Here is an 8,597-nt window from a genome sequence, read left to right as displayed (position 1 = left end):
GTAGGTCCTGTGGTGTCAACTACATAATTATCGTCAGTTATAGCCCCTACTTGAAACACTTAAAATACAATACGCGTAAAGATATCGCAAAACATGCAATACACATGTATACACGTAATTGATGTACACAAATCCAATATTAGTACATGTCACTTATACATGTATCTATGCTTTATACATCTTTCTACGTTTCACAAGTTGTCAATCCATTTTATTTACCAAATGCACTCATTGAATGGCATACTGGTGGAATTCTAATGACAGTACTTAATCAAAACTAAAATAGCTTAAACTCGTGGTTAGAAGCTCACTACGAACTTTAAATAAATTCTGTAACACTGCAAAATTTTTGTAAGTTCACGAATTCACAGTCCTGGAAATGCTGTATATCCAGCCCAGCACTGATCGCGATAAGCACAGGTCCGTCCAACGCTCGACGAAAGTATGCTAAGCGTTGCATGCTGTATTCACCGTCTCCGTTGAACCGTCTGAGTTAGAGTCCATCTCTATACGAGGTCATTCTCAGTGTAACTGGTGCTTTTAACATTAAACATGAGTCCGTACGACAGTCGAGAAAAATGTAAAAAGTGTCGACTGAAGCAAAGATATTCAGAGTCCGCCTCCACTGTCAGATTTAGAATCCAACACAGTGTTGGTTTACTCTATGTCCTGGCCTGCCCTACATACGAAAATCGCAAGTTCATCCAAAGAATGCCGTCCCGAAGAACTTCTAAATTCGGGTAATGGTGCTGCTATATCTCTGCCCAGAGTACCTCTCATATATCCGGCCTCTGCAACTGAGTCCCCATGACTACTAAAAAGCAGAGATGGTCCTCATGTGCCAAAGATGTACGCTGCAGAAATTTCGCTGGAAAGCTCTTACACATCCTCCATACAGTCTCAGTTTCACCTCATTCCACATTTTTAGAGCCCTGAAGGAACACAAGAGGTGCACGCCTGGGTACAACTAACGTTCCGTGGGTCATTTCAAACATGTTTCCATGAAGGTGTTGACCGTCTGGTCTCACAGTGGAATATATGTATTTCCAGTTATGGTGATTACTTTTCAAATAATAAAGAGTTACTTACTATTTTTACATCTGTCTCGTTTTCAACTGGCTGCTCCTTATACATTTTAAAACGTGATTAGAGCAGACAAGTGTAATGGTTCGGCGCAAAAAGTACATCGAAAGGTATACAATTTTTTTCGCGTAATTAAAAAGGACCAAGATTATATCAGTTTCCACAGCAGACGTTCTGTAAACAGGATAGTCTATCTAAAATATTTTGTATGTTTCGCATCTGTGAAGAATTAACGATCGACTGTCCCTACTTGTAAGCAACATCGCTGCATCCATATGAAGACAAACAGCAGCTGATTCGCTCACCACTTGGTGATGCAGTATGCGGAACAATGTAATGGATTTAGAGACTAATAGAAAAATGTTAAGGCGATGGACACGTGTATAAGTGACAGGTACTAGTGTTACATTTGTGTCTATTTATAACGTGTATACATTTGAAGATAGTCCGTCCCCGGTAGCTGAGCGGCGCCGGCACGGCAACTCAGCGCGTTTGGTCAGAGGGCTAGCTGCCCTCTGTAATAAAAAAACTGAGTTAATGGATCAACAACGAACTGCAACGGGTGTCTTCCGACGTCCGCTCCGAACAGATACAACGAACGAAAACGAACAAAATGAGATTAAAAGAAAAAAAGTGGTCAGCGTGACAGACTGTCAATCGTAAGGGCCCGGGTTCGATTCCCGGCTGGGTCGGAGATTTTCTCGGCTCAGGGAGTGGGTGTTATGATGTCCTAATCATCATCATTTCATCCCCATCGACGAGCAAGTCACCGAAGTGGCGTCAAATCGAAAGACTTGCACCACGCGAGCGGTCTACCCGACGGCAGGCCCTCGTCACACGCCATATGTATTTGAAGAGTGGAAGTGTCAAACGTTCTAAGTGCCAAATCTCTTATTTGTCTGGAGAAGAAAACAATATATATGTCTTTTTATACATAAACTATTTGTATATAAAAATGGTAAAAAGGTATTCTGGCACCACAGAATTATGCTGTTAACATCGTCAACTAAAAAATTGTGAGACTAACTGGACTGCAAATGATTTATTAAGAATATTGTTGTGCCGTACCAAGGAGCAGAGTGTTTCCTTAATTCGTTAATACTGAGTCAGTAAGTTTCATCTGCGATGATAAAAGCCTAGAAATGAAGCAGTTATGTCTTATATAGTAGAACTGTAGTCAACACAAATCATTCCTCACATTTTTTTTATATTTTGCAAGAGAATAACAAACTTAAATACAAGAAAATATCTCAGTATAGATCTCTATTTTGTGCACAACACCATTCTTGGGATCAGAAAGTTTACTGTAGAACTTCCTGTGCTGTTGAGAAAAAATGGCAATGTCGTCAACAGTTCTTTCTGTTGTACAGATGCTAAACAAGGATTGTCATTCAGATGAAGTGCGTCATTGCATAATGAGCCATGTTCTTTCCTCTTTTGAACACACTAACATTTTTCCATTCTACAGTTTCAGAGTAAGAATTTAAATAGCTATTTCAGATGGAGGGTTTAAAACACTCTTCCATGCTGCATTTGAGGGTCCTACACGCCTGCATTGACAAAAATGTTTCATCAGCATCTTTGAGATAAAAGACGTCAGTTGTATGCAGTGGAGTTCGTGGAACTGGATCATAGCCATAGCTGCCTCAATAGTCTTGTGCGAAGTATTCGGAACAAAGGCCTTGCCTATTCTGCTATGTTCCTGTATAGCTGAAAAATCTCCGACGCAGCTCAAAAATCCGTGTCCACTTACCAAGCTCTTGTGTGTTATCTCTTCGAACCATCCCGGTCTAAATAGGGGAAACCTAGACTCATGGCACTTGGAACTCTGTAGGGAAGCACTGGTTGGCACAAAGGCTATGTGTCATCTAGAAATGAATGTTTAAAACATTTTATCCATTGTTTCACACTTGGAACAAAGCTAGGGTCATGCTACAGAATATCGAGAACATATAGAACATGACATTTTCACCTTTAAGATGTATGCTATGTTTTTAATGTTTTTACGCATGGTATGTAATCAACTATTTCACTTAAAAGCTGTAATTGATAATAACTGTATAGCAAACAACGAGGAATATTTCTTTAATATGATGGAACCATATTCGTAGTTTGAAGGTTATCGATATACAAATACACACTACAGCATCTTTTAGTGATACCTCGATGCCTTATTTCAAGTATATTGAAGCTGTGCTGTTCTGTTTAAAAGAAGTGTGGTAAACAGCTTGTTACTACCACGCATTTCAGAATTCGACTAAATTTTAAGAAGAGTATCGGGAAATATGTTACATTCAATGCGGATGACTATTAACCTACCATTACTAATGAACATAAGGTAGCGTTGTGCATTTTACGAATCAGTAATGAGCTTCACGGCCAATATTTGGCATACAAACTCGTCCGAGCGACCAATAGGACAGACGCGAGGCGTGTGTAGTAAACTGTGTTTCTACGATTACTAGAAAGTTTCAACTCTACAACGGTGGAAGCATCGTGCACCGCGATAAGAACATAACCGATGCATATCAAGAGTCTTACTTCGATCTATACTGACAAGGGGAGGCCGCCAATTGTGAAATTCAGATTCGATTCATACTGCGCATAAGAAAAGCCCATGGCCAGAGGTGTAATGTGGCAAAGCACCAAGATGCACTTCTCAGCCGTTGTCGAGAAAATCGACAGTTTAAAGAAACCCTTGCGGTGAAATACTCTCTGCGATTAATAATTTTCTACAGCGTCGTGGCGCAGCGGTAAGCGCTCGGGTTCGTAATCCGAAGGTCGCCGGATCGATGTCCTTAGGCGAGCCGTTTTTTTTTTTTTTTTTTTTCCTGTGGCAGCCCGGTACTTAGGCTCAATCGAGAGTCATAATACTTGCCAATCTGAACATCTATAATGGCCGTGTTTAGCTCAATGGCACCACCTGCAGAAGATCTGTTTCTGTCTTCTGAGGGTGTGTACAGAATATACTGTATTTCCACGAATGATATAATTTCAGCCGGCCGGAGTGGCCGAGTGGTTAAAGGCGCTACGGTCTGGAACCGCACGACCGCTACGGTCGCAGGTTCGAATCCTGCCTCGGGCATGGATGTGTGTGATGTCCTTAGGTTAGTTTGGTTTAAGTAGTTCTAAGTTCTAGGGGACTTATGACCACAGCAGTTGAGTCTCATAGTGCTCAGAGCCATTTGAACCATTATTTTGATATAAGTTCTTACATTGTTCATTCGTTACTCCTATCACCCTGGTTCTTCAGCGATATTCTTCCTCACCACAGGTTACCAAAATTCGTCCACACATCTCCAAACTCTAATTTCCTAATTTCGTTTCGCTAAAATTTTAGTCGGAGGAATAGGACGACTTCCTTACAAACCTCGCAGATGGAGTCCGGTCGTCAGATAACAGAGCCGATTCGATGTTCTCTCAGTGGAGAGCACTGTCTACAATGGTATGAAAGTGAGAGAGTGAGGGATGCATACTCGGCGAGAACCACAGCACAGGCGACCGTATGTTGCCCCGTTCCCGACTTCCCTCGGATGACAGGACGCCTGTGAACGTTTCCTGCATACTGAAAAAAGAAATGGTTCAAATGGCACTGAGCACTATGGGACTTAACTTCTGAGGTCATCAGCCCCCTAGAACGTAGAACTACTTAAACCTAACCAACCTAAGGACACCACACACATCCATGTCCGAGGCAGGATTCGAACCTGCGACGTAGCGGTCGCGCAATTCCAGACTGTAGCGCCTAGAACCGCTCGGCTACTCCGGCCGGTTGCGTACTGACTGTTGGCGCCTCTTCAAAGGATAAGTCTCTGACAAAAGTCGATTTCAACGGCTCACTGTCAAATGTTGCTCAACCGCACGCTCGTAAACAATTTTCTTCCTTTTTCCATGGAGTGGATGAAAGTTATGTCTCAAGTGTATCTGTTGAATATACATGACTATAACTGATATGTGTGTAGTGCGGGGCAATTTTCGTTGTGTGATGAGAGAAGGGAGAGAGTGAAACCCGGTACCGGTACAAAGCCTATTCCTGTCGAATAGCATCAAAGGCAGCGGTGGTCTGAACGTCCTCTTCCACGGACGGATCAACACCGACGGTGTCACATGCTCTAACCACATGAGACACTGTAGTGAGGTTAGGAATTTAATCCAGGGTATTGGCGCCATATGGGTCTTTGTTAGCGTCCTTGACTACGGAGACGCACCATACCTTTAAGTGGAGCGTCACTTTCTCATAGAAGATAGCAAAGTGATAGTTCCTTCCTCGTGCTATTTCGCTTTTATGAACTGTGCACGGGTTCTTGTTTTCTACGCTCTAACTCCGAAGATGACATTACTTCGATGTTGGTGCCAGAGTAAAGCACGATGTATCTGTAGAAAATGCCACAAAGTACGTTTATATTTTTAAAATATACAAGTTTTAACCCTAATCTCAGTATACCACAAAAATAATCATATCTATAGTTGTCTGTTAGGGTAGATTAACATATGCACATAGAATATTACTTGTGGTAAAAAAAATGTATATTCGGAAGAGTTTATGCGATTTTAGGTGGATTAAAAAGTAAATGAGGGTTAAGTGATTACTGCTTATTAATAAAGTGTTTTACACTTTGGAGACGTCTGCAAGTATTCTAGGTGAGGCAGGTAGGTCAGGGTACCCCATGAGGTAGCTAAGAAAGACTGCCCAAAGTATAGCAAGAATTGGTAAATATATAGTGGTGCGGTTTACATTACGTTATTGAAAAACAAATAAAGTAATGTGTTCAGTTACTTACGTCACAACGCAATCAATGTTCGGAGAGAAGTGCTTTACCTTTTTCTGGGAAAAATCGATTCACTAATACGGACATCTTGTTAAAATTAAGAATCCTATAGACGACTGCACTTACTGTGTCAAAAAAATGGTTCAAATGGCTCTGAGCACTATGGGACTCAACTGCTGTGGTCGTAAGTCCCCTAGAACTTAGAACTACTTAAACCTAACTAACCTAAGGACAGCACACAACACCCAGCCATCACGAGGCAGAGAAAATCCCTGACCCCACCGGGAATCGAACCCAGGAACCCGGGCGTGGGAAGCGAGAACGCTACCGCACGACCACGAGATGCGGGCACTTACTGTGTCCTCAATGGATTAGCCACGTAGTTGCCAGAGGCTAATACCAGTATGTGTTTATCGTATTTGCTGGATAAAATAACACAGATTATCTATTCCACTACATACCAAAGAGCTTGATTAAAGAGGGAATTCTGAACGAATTCGTTTAATTTATCTCTAAAAAACACTCTCAAAGATATCTAAAAAGAGTTTAGTTAAAAAAAAAAGACTAACAGATGTAACAGCGACGTAACGTATGGAAGATCGTGGCTCTGCCGCGGACTTTCACAGACAGTAAATAATTTAGCATTTAAGGTGGCAGTGAAAGATGTAATAATATGCGCACTTTCTTATATACCAGGTCTTATTTGCATGATAACTGGTTAACTATCAAAGCATTTTCTGCGTGACGTGGTTACACTTTAACCGTAAGATTAAATACACTTTTTTAAATTTGAATTAAATTTAATTTTTTTTACAGTTTTCTTTCCCAAAACTCTGTTGGTCTTACAGACCTTTGTTCACTGAATTTCACCAATAATATTATTTTTCAATGCTGTTTCACGTTGGTGAAGTTTCTAATGTAAACTGATGTGTGAGTACAAGTAATGAACGGTAGCCACATGAATGAGGAGAGCCTTTTTTATGTCATGTGTCGTGAATTTTCTGAGCAATACATACCCGTGGAATAAGGAAGCGAAAACATTAATCTCGTCTGTACTAACTCTTTATACAAGTATTCATTGATCTACCTTTATAACAATCTCATTTTAGCAAGGGCATCTTCTATAAGAATTTTTCTGCGCCACACGCCATATAGCTTACAGTGCGGTGCAACGGTGCCGCTGTGATAGAGCAGTTTTTTGATAAATATTTACTGCCACGAGGGCGTGGAGTGCGCATCTATTCGCCGCGGTAATTCGCATAAAGTTTTTACAGGACGCTGAAGCCGTTATACGTATTATTAAGGTATAGTGTTTTGCGGCAGCCGTTAACACGTGTGATATTCTGGGGCTTCATCTCACAGAGCAGTAATGACATTGTCATACCGAGGAAGGTACCCACTAGCACCTTAACAGCTTTCTAAAACAATAATTAACTGTGCTTACAGAGGAGCCTCAAATCTTTTTTATATGCAACCTGCGTTTCGCGTTGACGTTTAAGGCATCGAACAAAGAGCCTATAAAAGATGATCTACGGAAGCGTCGTCTCCCTTTACGACACGCACGAGCATACTGCCATAAGTTCAATACTGTCGTCGCCATTATACGAAATTTCGTATCCAGAGATAGTAGTCGAGATATAACAAAACACGTTCACCGTTCGCCTCCAGTCAAACTCCACAGCTCGATCATGTGTAATTCATTGGCTTTGAGAACGTGCGGTAATCTGCCGTGCAACGCTTACGATGGTGTTTGACGACACAGAGCGAACAATGTGCCCTCTATGACCCTTAATAAATGCGTACGTCTAAAGCGACCGGTCAGGAAGCGTTCTCGACAAACAGTTGACCGTTCTCTCTGTAGTTCATATGTTCTCCATGATGCCTCAGTTTTCAGAATTAGTGGTCGTGAAAGGCGATGGTACATTTTCTTAACTTTAGAACCAGATCTTCATATGAATCTTGAAGTTCGTATATCACAGTAGAAAGAACTAGCAGCAAACGTGTAGCGCGTGATTTATTTTTCAACACCGCCTACGTGTCAAATGGTATCACATTTTTACTTCTCCACTAAATTTACATTGATCAGTATTTCAGTTGATCAAGCTTAATGGTTTGGATGTACAATGGTCGTGTATTTTAAGCAAAACTAACTGTCTTCAAAATGTAGTGAGTGACGCAGATTGGCAAAAGAAGAGTTACATTATATGACTAACTGACATTTACAGGCAAGTTACCTAAAAAACTTAGTTATAAATATTATATTTACAACAATTAATAATAAACATTCTATTTTGCGTTTTCAGTTTATTGGGAGAAAAAGTAACTGGGAAACCAAGCGCATTACAGGCAATACTGAGTACCGAAATACATTACTTTCGATCGCACCTGACAAATTTAGCTATAATGGCCAGTATTTTTCGAAGCAATGTTTTCCAAGACTCAAACATCATTTATGCTTAGCAATAGACAAGATTAAATTATTCTGAGCAAATGAATAATACCCCGATGAATCACAGGGTTAAACGCATTAACGAAATAAATGGAGCTTGGGACAAGTGATGCTTACCTTGCATCGAAAATGCTCTTGAATTACAAATATCGCGTTTGGCGGGCGTATAGGGCCCTAAATATGTCATATATTCTCTTCAAATGCAATAAATAAAAAAGGGACCAGAAATCGTTCTGCGTATGACATTCAGGATTTATAGCTGCTGATCCCATGTCGTTCAATTAAAATGAGTAATA

The 8,597-nt window shown here is 40.8% G+C and overlaps 1 non-coding gene across 1 annotated transcript; it reads left to right on the top strand.

The window, feature by feature from the left end:
• Nucleotides 1–4,084: 4,084 nt before the first annotated feature.
• On the top strand, nucleotides 4,085–4,168 carry Trnap-ugg (transfer RNA proline (anticodon UGG)). The gene has a single exon. It is a non-coding gene; the product is annotated as a tRNA-Pro (tRNA).
• The last annotated feature ends 4,429 nt before the right edge of the window (nucleotides 4,169–8,597 follow it).

The sequence above is a fragment of the Schistocerca serialis genome, chromosome 3 (genome assembly GCF_023864345.2).
Source record: "Schistocerca serialis cubense isolate TAMUIC-IGC-003099 chromosome 3, iqSchSeri2.2, whole genome shotgun sequence".
Lineage (NCBI taxonomy): Eukaryota > Metazoa > Arthropoda > Insecta > Orthoptera > Acrididae > Schistocerca > Schistocerca serialis.
The sequence above is the reverse complement of the archived record's forward strand: the minus strand, read 5'-3'. Positions and strand labels throughout refer to the sequence as shown.